Raw genomic sequence first — 17,653 nt, 5'->3', positions numbered from 1 at the left:
ATAGTTGTTTTATATGGTAAATACCTATCATTATGACAGGTAGTGGTTTGTATGGTAAATACCTGCCATCACGACAGGCAGTGGTTAATATGGTAAATACCTGCCATCACGACAGATAGTTGTTTTATATGGTAAATACCTATCATTATGACAGGTAGTGGTTTATATGGTAAATACCTGCCATCACGACAGGCAGTGGTTTATATGGTAAATACCTATCACTATAACAGGCAGTGGTTTATATGGTAAATACCTGCCATCACGACAGGCAGTGGTTTATATGGTAAATACCTGCCATCACGACAGAAAGTTGTTTTATATGGTAAATACCTATCATTGTGACAGGTAGTCGTTTGTATGGTAAATAACTGCCATCACGACAGGCAGTGGTTTATATGGTAAATACCTGCCATCACGACAGATAGTTGTTTTATATGGTAAATACCTATCATTATGACAGGTAGTGGTTTATATGGTAAATACCTGCCATCACGACAGGCAGTGGTTTATATGGGAAATACCTATCACTATATCAGGCAGTGGTTTATATGGTAAATACCTGCCATCATGACAGGCAGTGGTTTATATGGTAAATACCTGCCATCACGACAGGCAGTGGTTTATATGGTAAATACCTGCCATCATGACAGGCAGTGGGTTATATGGTAAATACCTGCCATCATGGCAGGCAGTGGTTTATATGGTAAATACCTACCATCATGGCAGGCAGTGGTTTATATGGTAAATACCTATCACTATAACAGGCAGTGGTTTATATGGTAAATACCTGCCATCATGACAGGCAGTGGTTTATATGGTAAATACCTGCCATCACGACAGGCAGTGGTTTATATGGTAAATACCTGCCATCACGACAGATAGTTGTTTTATATGGTTAATACCTATCATTATGACAGGTAGTGGTTTATATGGTAAATTCCTGCCATCACGACAGGCAGTGGTTTATATGGTAAATACCTATCACTATAACAGGCAGTGGTTTATATGGTAAATACCTGCCATCATGACAGGCAGTGGTTTATATGGTAAATACCTGCCATCACGACAGGCAGTGGTTAATATGGTAAATACCTGCCATCACGACAGATAGTTGTTTTATATGGTAAATACCTATCATTATGACAGGTAGTGGTTTGTATGGTAAATACCTGCCATCACGACAGGCAGTAGTTTATATGGTAAATACCTGCCATCACGACAGATAGTTGTTGTATATGGTAAATACCTATCATTATGACAGGAAGTGGTTTGTATGGTAAATACCTGCCATCACGACAGGCAGTGGTTTATATGGTAAATACCTGCCATCACGACAGATAGTTGTTTTATATGGTAAATACCTATCATTATGACAGGTAGTGGTTTTTATGGTAAATACCTGCCATCACGACAGGCAGTGGTTTATATGGTAAATACCTATCACTATAACAGGCAGTGGTTTATATGGTAAATACCTGCCATCATGACAGGCAGTGGTTAATATGGTAAATACCTGCCATCACGACAGGCAGTGTTTTATATGGTAAATACCTATCATTATGACAGGTAGTGGTTTGTATGGTAAATACCTGCCATCACGTCAGGCAGTGGTTTATATGGTAAATACCTACCATCATGGCAGGCAGTGGTTTATATGGTAAATACCTATCACTATAACAGGCAGTGGTTTATATGGTAAATACCTGCCATCATGACAGGCAGTGGTTTATATAGTAAATACCTGCCATCATGGCAGGCAGTGGTTTATATGGTAAATACCTACCATCATGGCAGGCAGTGGTTTATATGGTAAATACCTATCACTATAACAGGCAGTGGTTTATATGGGAAATACCTGCCATCATGACAGGCAGTGGTTTATATGGTAAATACCTGCCATCACGACAGGCAGTGGTTTATATGGTAAATACCTGCCATCACGACAGATAGTTGTTTTATATGGTAAATACCTATCATTATGACAGGTAGTGGTTTACATGGTAAATACCTGCCATCACGACAGGCAGTGGTTTATATGGTAAATACCTATCACTATAACAGGCAGTGGTTTATATGGTAAATACCTGCCATCATGACAGGCAGTGGTTTATATGGTAAATACCTGCCATCACGACAGGCAGTGGTTTATATGGTAAATACCTGCCATCACGACAGATAGTTGTTTTAAATGGTAAATACCTATCATTATGACAGGTAGTGGTTTGTATGGTAAATACCTGCCATCACGTCAGGCAGTGGTTTATATGGTAAATACCTACCATCATGGCAGGCAGTGGTTTATATGGTAAATACCTATCACTATAACAGGCAGTGGTTTATATGGTTAATACCTGCCATCATGACAGGCAGTGGTTTATATGGTAAATACCTGCCATCATTGCAGGCAGTGGTTTATATGGTAAATACCTACCATCATGGCAGGCAGTGGTTTATATGGTAAATACCTATCACTATAACAGGCAGTTGTTTATATGGTAAATACCTGCCATCATGACAGGCAGTGGTTTATATGGTAAATACCTGCCATCACGACAGGCAGTGGTTTATATGGTAAATACCTGCCATCACGACAGATAGTTGTTTTATATGGTAAATACCTATCATTATGACAGGTAGTGGTTTGTATGGTAAATACCTGCTATCACGTCAGGCAGTGGTTTATATGGTAAATACCTACCATCATGGCAGGCAGTGGTTTATATGGTAAATACCTATCACTATAACAGGCAGTGGTTTATATGGTAAATACCTGCCATCATGACAGGCAGTGGGTTATATGGTAAATACCTGCCATCATGGCAGGCAGTGGTTTATATGGTAAATACCTACCATCATGGCAGGCAGTGGTTTATATGGTAAATACCTATCACTATAACAGGCAGTGGTTTATATGGTAAATACCTGCCATCATGACAGGCAGTGGTTTATATGGTAAATACCTGCCATCACGACAGGCAGTGGTTTATATGGTAAATACCTGCCATCACGACAGATAGTTGTTTTATATGGTAAATACCTATCATTATGACAGGTAGTGGTTTATATGGTAAATACCTGCCATCATGACAGGTAGTGGTTTGTATGGTAAATACCTGCCATCACGACAGGCAGTGGTTTATATGGTAAATACCTGCCATCACGACAGATAGTTGTTTTATATGGTAAATACCTATCATTATGACAGGTAGTGGTTTGTATGGTAAATACCTGCCATCACGACAGGCAGTGGTTTATATGGTAAATACCTGCCATCACGACAGATAGTTGTTGTATATGGTAAATACCTATCATTATGACAGGTAGTGGTTTGTATGGTAAATACCTGCCATCACGACAGGCAGTGGTTTATATGGTAAATACCTGCCATCACGACAGATAGTTGTTTTATATGGTAAATACCTATCATTATGACAGGTAGTGGTTTTTATGGTAAATACCTGCCATCACGACAGGCAGTGGTTTATATGGTAAATACCTATCACTATAACAGGCAGTGGTTTATATGGTAAATACCTGCCATCATGACAGGCAGTGGTTAATATGGTAAATACCTGCCATCACGACAGGCAGTGTTTTATATGGTAAATACCTGCCATCACGACAGATAGTTGTTTTATATGGTAAATACCTATCATTATGACAGGTAGTGGTTTGTATGGTAAATACCTGCCATCACGTCAGGCAGTGGTTTATATGGTAAATACCTACCATCATGGCAGGCAGTGGTTTATATGGTAAATACCTATCACTATAACAGGCAGTGGTTTATATGGTAAATACCTGCCATCATGACAGGCAGTGGTTTATATGGTAAATACCTGCCATCATGGCAGGCAGTGGTTTATATGGTAAATACCTACCATCATGGCAGGCAGTGGTTTATATGGTAAATACCTATCACTATAACAGGCAGTGGTTTATATGGTAAATACCTGCCATCATGACAGGCAGTGGTTTATATGGTAAATACCTGCCATCACGACAGGCAGTGGTTTATATGGTAAATACCTGCCATCACGACAGATAGTTGTTTTATATGGTAAATACCTATCATTATGACAGGTAGTGGTTTGTATGGTAAATACCTGCCATCAAGACAGGCAGTGGTTAATATAGTAAATACCTGCCATCACGACAGATAGTTGTTTTATATGGTAAATACCTATCATTATGACAGGTAGTGGTTTATATGGTAAATACCTGCCATCACGACAGGCAGTGGTTTATATGGTAATTACCTATCACTATAACAGGCAGTGGTTTATATGGTAAATACCTGCCATCATGACAGGCAGTGGTTTATATGGTAAATACCTGCCATCACGACAGGCAGTGGTTTATATGGTAAATACCTGCCATCACGACAGATAGTTGTTTTATATGGTAAATACCTATCATTATGACAGGTAGTGGTTTGTATGGTAAATACCTGCCATCATGACAGGCAGTGGTTAATATGGTAAATACCTGCCATCACGACAGATAGTTGTTTTATATGGTAAATACCTATCATTATGACAGGTAGTGGTTTATATGGTAAATACCTGCCATCACGACAGGCAGTGGTTTATATGGTAAATACCTGCCATCACGACAGGCAGTGGTTTATATGGTAAATACCTGCCATCACGACAGATAGTTGTTTTATATGGTAAATACCTATCATTATGACAGGTAGTGGTTTATATGGTAAATACCTGCCATCAAGACAGGCAGTGGTTTATATGGTAAATACCTATCACTATAACAGGCAGTGGTTTATATGGTAAATACCTGCCATCATGACAGGCAGTGGTTTATATGGTAAATACCTGCCATCACGACAGGCAGTGGTTTATATGGTAAATACCTGCCATCACGACAGAAAGTTGTTTTATATGGTAAATACCTATCATTATGACAGGTAGTCGTTTGTATGGTAAATAACTGCCATCACGACAGGCAGTGGTTTATATGGTAAATACCTGCCATCACGACAGATAGTTGTTTTATATGGTAAATACCTATCATTATGACAGGTAGTGGTTTATATGGTAAATACCTGCCATCATGACAGGCAGTGGTTTATATGGTAAATACCTGCCATCACGACAGGCAGTGGTTTATATGGTAAATACCTGCCATCACGACAGATAGTTGTTTTATATGGTAAATACCTATCATTATGACAGGTAGTGGTTTATATGGTAAATACCTGCCATCACGACAGGCAGTGGTTTATATGGTAAATACCTATCACTATAACAGGCAGTGGTTTATATGGTAAATACCTGCCATCATGACAGGCAGTGGTTTATATGGTAAATACCTGCCATCACGACAGGCAGTGGTTTATATGGTAAATACCTGCCATCACGACAGAAAGTTGTTTTATATGGTAAATACCTATCATTATGACAGGTAGTCGTTTGTATGGTAAATAACTGCCATCACGACAGGCAGTGGTTTATATGGTAAATACCTGCCATCACGACAGATAGTTGTTTTATATGGTAAATACCTATCATTATGACAGGTAGTGGTTTATATGGTAAATACCTGCCATCACGACAGGCAGTGGTTTATATGGGAAATACCTATCACTATAACAGGCAGTGGTTTATATGGTAAATACCTGCCATCATGACAGGCAGTGTTTTATATGGTAAATACCTGCCATCACGACAGGCAGTGGTTTATATGGTAAATACCTGCCATCACGACAGATAATTGTTTTATATGGTAAATACCTATCATTATGACAGGTAGTGGTTTATATGGTAAATACCTGCCATCACGACAGGCAGTAGTTTATATGGTAAATACCTATCACTATAACAGGCAGTGGTTTTTATGGTAAATACCTGCCATCATGACAGGCAGTGGTTTATATGGTAAATACCTGCCATCACGACAGGCAGTGGATAATATGGTAAATACCTGCCATCACGACAGATAGTTGTTTTATATGGTAAATACCTATCATAATGACAGGTAGTGGTTTATATGGTAAATACCTGCCATCACGACAGGCAGTGGTTTATATGGTAAATACCTATCACTATAACAGGCAGTGGTTTATATGGTAAATACCTGCCATCATGACAGGCAGTGGTTTATATGGTAAATACCTGCCATCACGACAGGCAGTGGTTTATATGGTAAATACCTGCCATCACGACAGATAGTTGTTTTATATGGTAAATACCTATCATTATGACAGGCAGTTGTTTATATAGTAAATACCTGCCATCATGACAGGCAGTGGTTTATATGGTAAATACCTGCCATCACGACAGGCAGTGGTTTATATGGTAAATACCTGCCATCACGACAGATAGTTGTTTTATATGGTAAATACCTATCATTATGACAGGTAGTGGTTTGTATGGTAAATACCTGCTATCACGTCAGGCAGTGGTTTATATGGTAAATACCTACCATCATGGCAGGCAGTGGTTTATATGGTAAATACCTACCATCATGGCAGGCAGTGGTTTATATGGTAAATACCTATCACTATAACAGGCAGTGGTTTATATGGTAAATACCTGCCATCATGACAGGCAGTGGTTTATATGGTAAATACCTATCACTATAACAGGCAGTGGTTTATATGGTAAATACCTGCCATCAAGACAGGCAGTGGTTTATATGGTAAATACCTATCACTATAACAGGCAGTGGTTTATATGGTAAATACCTGCCATCATGACAGGCAGTGGTTTATATGGTAAATACCTGCCATCACGACAGGCAGTGGTTTATATGGTAAATACCTGCCATCACGACAGAAAGTTGTTTTATATGGTAAATACCTATCATTATGACAGGTAGTCGTTTGTATGGTAAATAACTGCCATGACGACAGGCAGTGGTTTATATGGTAAATACCTGCCATCACGACAGATAGTTGTTTTATATGGTAAATACCTATCATTATGACAGGTAGTGGTTTATATGGTAAATACCTGCCATCATGACAGGCAGTGGTTTATATGGTAAATACCTGCCATCACGACAGGCAGTGGTTTATATGGTAAATACCTGCCATCACGACAGATAGTTGTTTTATATGGTAAATACCTATCATTATGACAGGTAGTGGTTTATATGGTAAATACCTGCCATCACGACAGGCAGTGGTTTATATGGTAAATACCTATCACTATAACAGGCAGTGGTTTATATGGTAAATACCTGCCATCATGACAGGCAGTGGTTTATATGGTAAATACCTGCCATCACGACAGGCAGTGGTTTATATGGTAAATACCTGCCATCACGACAGAAAGTTGTTTTATATGGTAAATACCTATCATTATGACAGGTAGTCGTTTGTATGGTAAATAACTGCCATCACGACAGGCAGTGGTTTATATGGTAAATACCTGCCATCACGACAGATAGTTGTTTTATATGGTAAATACCTATCATTATGACAGGTAGTGGTTTATATGGTAAATACCTGCCATCACGACAGGCAGTGGTTTATATGGGAAATACCTATCACTATAACAGGCAGTGGTTTATATGGTAAATACCTGCCATCATGACAGGCAGTGGTTTATATGGTAAATACCTGCCATCACGACAGGCAGTGGTTTATATGGTAAATACCTGCCATCACGACAGATAATTGTTTTATATGGTAAATACCTATCATTATGACAGGTAGTGGTTTATATGGTAAATACCTGCCATCACGACAGGCAGTGGTTTATATGGTAAATACCTATCACTATAACAGGCAGTGGTTTTTATGGTAAATACCTGCCATCATGACAGGCAGTGGTTTATATGGTAAATACCTGCCATCACGACAGGCAGTGGATAATATGGTAAATACCTGCCATCACGACAGATAGTTGTTTTATATGGTAAATACCTATCATAATGACAGGTAGTGGTTTATATGGTAAATACCTGCCATCACGACAGGCAGTGGTTTATATGGTAAATACCTATCACTATAACAGGCAGTGGTTTATATGGTAAATACCTGCCATCATGACAGGCAGTGGTTTATATGGTAAATACCTGCCATCACGACAGGCAGTGGTTTATATGGTAAATACCTGCCATCACGACAGATAGTTGTTTTATATGGTAAATACCTATCATTATGACAGGCAGTTGTTTATATAGTAAATACCTGCCATCATGACAGGCAGTGGTTTATATGGTAAATACCTGCCATCACGACAGGCAGTGGTTTATATGGTAAATACCTGCCATCACGACAGATAGTTGTTTTATATGGTAAATACCTATCATTATGACAGGTAGTGGTTTGTATGGTAAATACCTGCTATCACGTCAGGCAGTGGTTTATATGGTAAATACCTACCATCATGGCAGGCAGTGGTTTATATGGTAAATACCTATCACTATAACAGGCAGTGGTTTATATGGTAAATACCTGCCATCACGACAGATAGTTGTTGTATATGGAAAATACCTATCATTATGACAGGTAGTGGTTTGTATGGTAAATACCTGCCATCACGACAGGCAGTGGTTTATATGGTAAACACCTGCAATCACGACAGGCAGTGGTTTATATGGTAAATACCTGCCATCACGACAGATAGTTGTTTTATATGGTAAATACCTATCATTATGACAGGCAGTTGTTTATATAGTAAATACCTGCCATCATGACAGGCAGTGGTTTATATGGTAAATACCTGTCACCATGACAGGCAGTGGTTTATACGGTAAATACCTTTCATTATAACAGGCAGTTGTTTATATAGTAAATACCTGCCATCATGACAGGCAGTGGTTTATATGGTAAATACCTGCCATCACGACAGGCAATGGTTTATATGGTAAATACCTGCCATCACGACAGGCAGTGGTTTATATGGTAAATACCTGCCATCACGACAGGCAGTGGTTTATATGGTAAATACCTACCATCATGGCAGGCAGTGGTTTATATGGTAAATACCTACCATCACGACAGGCAGTGGTTTATATGGTAAATACCTACCATCACGACAGGCAGTGGTTTATATGGTAAATACCTACCATCATGGCAGGCAGTGGTTTATATGGTAAATACCTACCATCACGACAGGCAGTGGTTTATATGGTAAATACCTACCATCATGGCAGGCAGTGGTTTATATGGTAAATACCTACCATCACGACAGGCAGTGGTTTATATGGTAAATACCTGCCATCACGACAGGCAGTGGTTTATATGGTAAATACCTACCATCATGGCAGGCAGTGGTTTATATGGTAAATACCTGCCATCACGACAGGCAGTGGTTTATATGGTAAATACCTGCCATCACGACAGATAGTTGTTTTATATGGTAAATACCTATCATTATGACAGGTAGTGGTTTATATGGTAAATACCTGCCATCACGACAGGCAGTGGTTTATATGGTAAATACCTATCACTATAACAGGCAGTGGTTTATATGGTAAATACCTGCCATCATGACAGGCAGTGGTTTATATGGTAAATACCTGCCATCACGACAGGCAGTGGTTTATATGGTAAATACCTGCCATCACGACAGAAAGTTGTTTTATATGGTAAATACCTATCATTATGACAGGTAGTCGTTTGTATGGTAAATAACTGCCATCACGACAGGCAGTGGTTTATATGGTAAATACCTGCCATCACGACAGATAGTTGTTTTATATGGTAAATACCTATCATTATGACAGGTAGTGGTTTATATGGTAAATACCTGCCATCACGACAGGCAGTGGTTTATATGGGAAATACCTATCACTATAACAGGCAGTGGTTTATATGGTAAATACCTGCCATCATGACAGGCAGTGGTTTATATGGTAAATACCTGCCATCACGACAGGCAGTGGTTTATATGGTAAATACCTGCCATCACGACAGATAATTGTTTTATATGGTAAATACCTATCATTATGACAGGTAGTGGTTTATATGGTAAATACCTGCCATCACGACAGGCAGTGGTTTATATGGTAAATACCTATCACTTTAACAGGCAGTGGTTTTTATGGTAAATACCTGCCATCATGACAGGCAGTGGTTTATATGGTAAATACCTGCCATCACGACAGGCAGTGGATAATATGGTAAATACCTGCCATCACGACAGATAGTTGTTTTATATGGTAAATACCTATCATAATGACAGGTAGTGGTTTATATGGTAAATACCTGCCATCACGACAGGCAGTGGTTTATATGGTAAATACCTATCACTATAACAGGCAGTGGTTTATATGGTAAATACCTGCCATCATGACAGGCAGTGGTTTATATGGTAAATACCTGCCATCACGACAGGCAGTGGTTTATATGGTAAATACCTGCCATCACGACAGATAGTTGTTTTATATGGTAAATACCTATCATTATGACAGGCAGTTGTTTATATAGTAAATACCTGCCATCATGACAGGCAGTGGTTTATATGGTAAATACCTGCCATCACGACAGGCAGTGGTTTATATGGTAAATACCTGCCATCACGACAGATAGTTGTTTTATATGGTAAATACCTATCATTATGACAGGTAGTGGTTTGTATGGTAAATACCTGCTATCACGTCAGGCAGTGGTTTATATGGTAAATACCTACCATCATGGCAGGCAGTGGTTTATATGGTAAATACCTACCATCATGGCAGGCAGTGGTTTATATGGTAAATACCTATCACTATAACAGGCAGTGGTTTATATGGTAAATACCTGCCATCATGACAGGCAGTGGTTTATATGGTAAATACCTATCACTATAACAGGCAGTGGTTTATATGGTAAATACCTGCCATCAAGACAGGCAGTGGTTTATATGGTAAATACCTATCACTATAACAGGCAGTGGTTTATATGGTAAATACCTGCCATCATGACAGGCAGTGGTTTATATGGTAAATACCTGCCATCACGACAGGCAGTGGTTTATATGGTAAATACCTGCCATCACGACAGAAAGTTGTTTTATATGGTAAATACCTATCATTATGACAGGTAGTCGTTTGTATGGTAAATAACTGCCATCACGACAGGCAGTGGTTTATATGGTAAATACCTGCCATCACGACAGATAGTTGTTTTATATGGTAAATACCTATCATTATGACAGGTAGTGGTTTATATGGTAAATACCTGCCATCATGACAGGCAGTGGTTTATATGGTAAATACCTGCCATCACGACAGGCAGTGGTTTATATGGTAAATACCTGCCATCACGACAGATAGTTGTTTTATATGGTAAATACCTATCATTATGACAGGTAGTGGTTTATATGGTAAATACCTGCCATCACGACAGGCAGTGGTTTATATGGTAAATACCTATCACTATAACAGGCAGTGGTTTATATGGTAAATACCTGCCATCATGACAGGCAGTGGTTTATATGGTAAATACCTGCCATCACGACAGGCAGTGGTTTATATGGTAAATACCTGCCATCACGACAGAAAGTTGTTTTATATGGTAAATACCTATCATTATGACAGGTAGTCGTTTGTATGGTAAATAACTGCCATCACGACAGGCAGTGGTTTATATGGTAAATACCTGCCATCACGACAGATAGTTGTTTTATATGGTAAATACCTATCATTATGACAGGTAGTGGTTTATATGGTAAATACCTGCCATCACGACAGGCAGTGGTTTATATGGGAAATACCTATCACTATAACAGGCAGTGGTTTATATGGTAAATACCTGCCATCATGACAGGCAGTGGTTTATATGGTAAATACCTGCCATCACGACAGGCAGTGGTTTATATGGTAAATACCTGCCATCACGACAGATAATTGTTTTATATGGTAAATACCTATCATTATGACAGGTAGTGGTTTATATGGTAAATACCTGCCATCACGACAGGCAGTGGTTTATATGGTAAATACCTATCACTATAACAGGCAGTGGTTTTTATGGTAAATACCTGCCATCATGACAGGCAGTGGTTTATATGGTAAATACCTGCCATCACGACAGGCAGTGGATAATATGGTAAATACCTGCCATCACGACAGATAGTTGTTTTATATGGTAAATACCTATCATAATGACAGGTAGTGGTTTATATGGTAAATACCTGCCATCACGACAGGCAGTGGTTTATATGGTAAATACCTATCACTATAACAGGCAGTGGTTTATATGGTAAATACCTGCCATCATGACAGGCAGTGGTTTATATGGTAAATACCTGCCATCACGACAGGCAGTGGTTTATATGGTAAATACCTGCCATCACGACAGATAGTTGTTTTATATGGTAAATACCTATCATTATGACAGGCAGTTGTTTATATAGTAAATACCTGCCATCATGACAGGCAGTGGTTTATATGGTAAATACCTGCCATCACGACAGGCAGTGGTTTATATGGTAAATACCTGCCATCACGACAGATAGTTGTTTTATATGGTAAATACCTATCATTATGACAGGTAGTGGTTTGTATGGTAAATACCTGCTATCACGTCAGGCAGTGGTTTATATGGTAAATACCTACCATCATGGCAGGCAGTGGTTTATATGGTAAATACCTATCACTATAACAGGCAGTGGTTTATATGGTAAATACCTGCCATCACGACAGATAGTTGTTGTATATGGAAAATACCTATCATTATGACAGGTAGTGGTTTGTATGGTAAATACCTGCCATCACGACAGGCAGTGGTTTATATGGTAAACACCTGCAATCACGACAGGCAGTGGTTTATATGGTAAATACCTGCCATCACGACAGATAGTTGTTTTATATGGTAAATACCTATCATTATGACAGGCAGTTGTTTATATAGTAAATACCTGCCATCATGACAGGCAGTGGTTTATATGGTAAATACCTGTCACCATGACAGGCAGTGGTTTATACGGTAAATACCTTTCATTATAACAGGCAGTTGTTTATATAGTAAATACCTGCCATCATGACAGGCAGTGGTTTATATGGTAAATACCTGCCATCACGACAGGCAATGGTTTATATGGTAAATACCTGCCATCACGACAGGCAGTGGTTTATATGGTAAATACCTGCCATCACGACAGGCAGTGGTTTATATGGTAAATACCTACCATCATGGCAGGCAGTGGTTTATATGGTAAATACCTACCATCACGACAGGCAGTGGTTTATATGGTAAATACCTACCATCACGACAGGCAGTGGTTTATATGGTAAATACCTACCATCATGGCAGGCAGTGGTTTATATGGTAAATACCTACCATCACGACAGGCAGTGGTTTATATGGTAAATACCTACCATCATGGCAGGCAGTGGTTTATATGGTAAATACCTACCATCACGACAGGCAGTGGTTTATATGGTAAATACCTGCCATCACGACAGGCAGTGGTTTATATGGTAAATACCTACCATCATGGCAGGCAGTGGTTTATATGGTAAATACCTACCATCATGACAGGCAGTGGTTTATATGGTAAATACCTACCATCATGGCAGGCAGTGGTTTATATGGTAAATACCTGCCATCACGACAGGCAGTGGTTTATATGGTAAATACCTACCATCATGGCAGGCAGTGGTTTATATGGTAAATACCTGCCATCACGACAGGCAGTGGTTTATATGGTAAATACCTACCATCATGGCAGGCAGTGGTTTATATGGTAAATACCTACCATCATGGCAGGCAGTGGTTTATATGGTAAATACCTGCCATCACGACAGGCAGTGGTTTATATGGTAAATACCTACCATCATGGCAGGCAGTGGTTTATATGGTAAATACCTACCATCATGGCAGGCAGTGGTTTATATGGTAAATACCTGCCATCACGACAGGCAGTGGTTTTTATGGTAAATACCTACCATCATGGCAGGCAGTGGTTTATATGGTAAATACCTGCCATCACGACAGGCAGTGGTTTATATGGTAAATACCTGCCATCACGACAGGCAGTGGTTTATATGGTAAATCCCTATCACTATAACAGGCAGTGGTTTATATGGTAAATACCTGCCATCATGACAGGCAGTGGTTTATATGGTAAATACCTGCCATCACGACAGGCAGTGGTTTATATGGTAAATACCTGCCATCACGACAGGCAGTGGTTTATATGGTAAATACCTGCCATCACGACAGATAGTTGTTTTATATGGTAAATACCTATCATTATGACAGGTAGTGGTTTGTATGGTAAATACCTGCCATCATGACAGGCAGTGGTTTATATGGTTAATACCTGCCATCACGACAGGCAGTGGTTTATATGGTAAATACCTGCCATCACGACAGATAGTTGTTTTATATGGTAAATACCTATCATTATGACAGGTAGTGGTTTGTATGGTAAATACCTGCCATCACGACAGGCAGTGGTTAATATGGTAAATACCTGCCATCACGACAGATAGTTGTTTTATATGGTAAATACCTATCATTATGACAGGTAGTGGTTTATATGGTAAATACCTGCCATCACGACAGGCAGTGGTTTATATGGTAAATACCTATCACTATAACAGGCAGTGGTTTATATGGTAAATACCTGCCATCATGACAGGCAGTGGTTTATATGGTAAATACCTGCCATCACGACAGGCAGTGGTTTATATGGTAAATACCTGCCATCACGACAGATAGTTGTTTTATATGGTAAATACCTATCATTATGACAGGTAGTGGTTTATATGGTAAATACCTGCCATCATGACAGGTAGTGGTTTGTATGGTAAATACCTGCCATCACGACAGGCAGTGGTTTATATGGTAAATACCTGCCATCACGACAGATAGTTGTTTTATATGGTAAATACCTATCATTATGACAGGTAGTGGTTTGTATGGTAAATACCTGCCATCACGACAGGCAGTGGTTTATATGGTAAATACCTGCCATCACGACAGATAGTTGTTGTATATGGTAAAACCCTATCATTATGACAGGTAGTGGTTTGTATGGTAAATACCTGCCATCACGACAGGCAGTGGTTTATATGGTAAATACCTGCCATCACGACAGATAGTTGTTTTATATGGTAAATACCTATCATTATGACAGGTAGTGGTTTTTATGGTAAATACCTGCCATCACGACAGGCAGTGGTTTATATGGTAAATACCTATCACTATAACAGGCAGTGGTTTATATGGTAAATACCTGCCATCATGACAGGCAGTGGTTAATATGGTAAATACCTGCCATCACGACAGGCAGTGTTTTATATGGTTAATACCTGCCATCACGACAGATAGTTGTTTTATATGGTAAATACCTATCATTATGACAGGTAGTGGTTTGTATGGTAAATACCTGCCATCACGTCAGGCAGTGGTTTATATGGTAAATACCTACCATCATGGCAGGCAGTGGTTTATATGGTAAATACCTATCACTATAACAGGCAGTGGTTTATATGGTAAATACCTGCCATCATGACAGGCAGTGCCTGTTATAGTTTATATGGTAAATACCTGCCATCATGACAGGCAGTGGTTTATATGGTAAATACCTGCCATCACGACAGGCAGTGGTTTATATGGTAAATACCTGCCATCACGACAGATAGTTGTTTTATATGGTAAATACCTATCATTATGACAGGTAGTGGTTTGTATGGTAAATACCTGCCATCACGACAGGCAGTGGTTTATATGGTAAATACCTGCCATCACGACAGATAGTTGTTTTATATGGTAAATACCTATCATTATGACAGGTAGTGGTTTATATGGTAAATACCTGCCATCACGACAGGCAGTGGTTTATATGGTAATTACCTATCACTATAACAGGCAGTGGTTTATATGGTAAATACCTGCCATCATGACAGGCAGTGGTTTATATGGTAAATACCTGCCATCACGACAGGCAGTGGTTTATATGGTAAATACCTGCCATCACGACAGATAGTTGTTTTATATGGTAAATACCTATCAATATGACAGGTAGTGGTTAATATGGTAAATACCTGCCATCACGACAGGCAGTGGTTTATATGGTAAATACCTATCACTATAACAGGCAGTGGTTTATATGGTAAATACCTGCCATCATGACAGGCAGTGGTTTATATGGTAAATACCTGCCATCACGACAGGCAGTGGTTTATATGGTAAATACCTGCCATCACGACAGATAGTTGTTTCATATGGTAAATACCTATCATTATGACAGGTAGTCGTTTGTATGGTAAATAACTGCCATCACGACAGGCAGTGGTTTATATGGTAAATACCTGCCATCACGACAGATAGTTGTTTTATATGGTAAATACCTATCATTATGACAGGTAGTGGTTTATATGGTAAATACCTGCCATCACGACAGGCAGTGGTTTATATGGGAAATACCTATCACTATAACAGGCAGTGGTTTATATGGTAAATACCTGCCATCATGACAGGCAGTGGTTTATATGGTAAATACCTGCCATCACGACAGGCAGTGGTTTATATGGTAAATACCTGCCATCACGACAGATAATTGTTTTATATGGTAAATACCTATCATTATGACAGGTAGTGGTTTATATGGTAAATACCTGCCATCACGACAGGCAGTGGTTTATATGGTAAATACCTATCACTATAACAGGCAGTGGTTTTTATGGTAAATACCTGCCATCATGACAGGCAGTGGTTTATATGGTAAATACCTGCCATCACGACAGGCAGTGGTTAATATGGTAAATACCTGCCATCACGACAGATAGTTGTTTTATATGGTAAATACCTATCATAATGACAGGTAGTGGTTTATATGGTAAATACCTGCCATCACGACAGGCAGTGGTTTATATGGTAAATACCTATCACTATAACAGGCAGTGGTTTATATGGTAAATACCTGCCATCATGACAGGCAGTGGTTTATATGGTAAATACCTGCCATCACGACAGGCAGTGGTTTATATGGTAAATACCTGCCATCACGACAGATAGTTGTTTTATATGGTAAATACCTATCATTATGACAGGTAGTGGTTTATATGGTAAATACCTGCCATCATGACAGGTAGTGGTTTGTATGGTAAATACCTGCCATCACGACAGGCAGTGGTTCATATGGTAAATACCTGCCATCACGACAGATAGTTGTTTTATATGGTAAATACCTATCATTATGACAGGTAGTGGTTTGTATGGTAAATACCTGCCATCACGACAGGCAGTGGTTTATATGGTAAATACCTATCACTATAACAGGCAGTGGTTTTTATGGTAAATACCTGCCATCATGACAGGCAGTGGGTTATATGGTAAATACCTGCCATCACGACAGGCAGTGGTTAATATGGTAAATACCTGCCATCACGACAGATAGTTGTTTTATATGGTAAATACCTATCATAATGACAGGTAGTGGTTTATATGGTAAATACCTGCCATCACGACAGGCAGTGGTTTATATGGTAAATACCTATCACTATAACAGGCAGTGGTTTATATGGTAAATACCTGCCATCATGACAGGCAGTGGTTTATATGGTAAATACCTGCCATCACGACAGGCAGTGGTTTATATGGTAAATACCTGCCATCACGACAGATAGTTGTTTTATATGGTAAATACCTATCATTATGACAGGTAGTGGTTTATATGGTAAATACCTGCCATCATGACAGGTAGTGGTTTGTATGGTAAATACCTGCCATCACGACAGGCAGTGGTTC

The sequence above is a fragment of the Hesperophylax consimilis genome, chromosome 17 (assembly GCF_061612785.1).
Source record: "Hesperophylax consimilis isolate HC1 chromosome 17, BYU_Hcon_1.0, whole genome shotgun sequence".
Taxonomy (NCBI): Eukaryota; Metazoa; Arthropoda; class Insecta; order Trichoptera; family Limnephilidae; genus Hesperophylax; species Hesperophylax consimilis.
The sequence above is the reverse complement of the archived record's forward strand: the minus strand, read 5'-3'. Positions refer to the sequence as shown.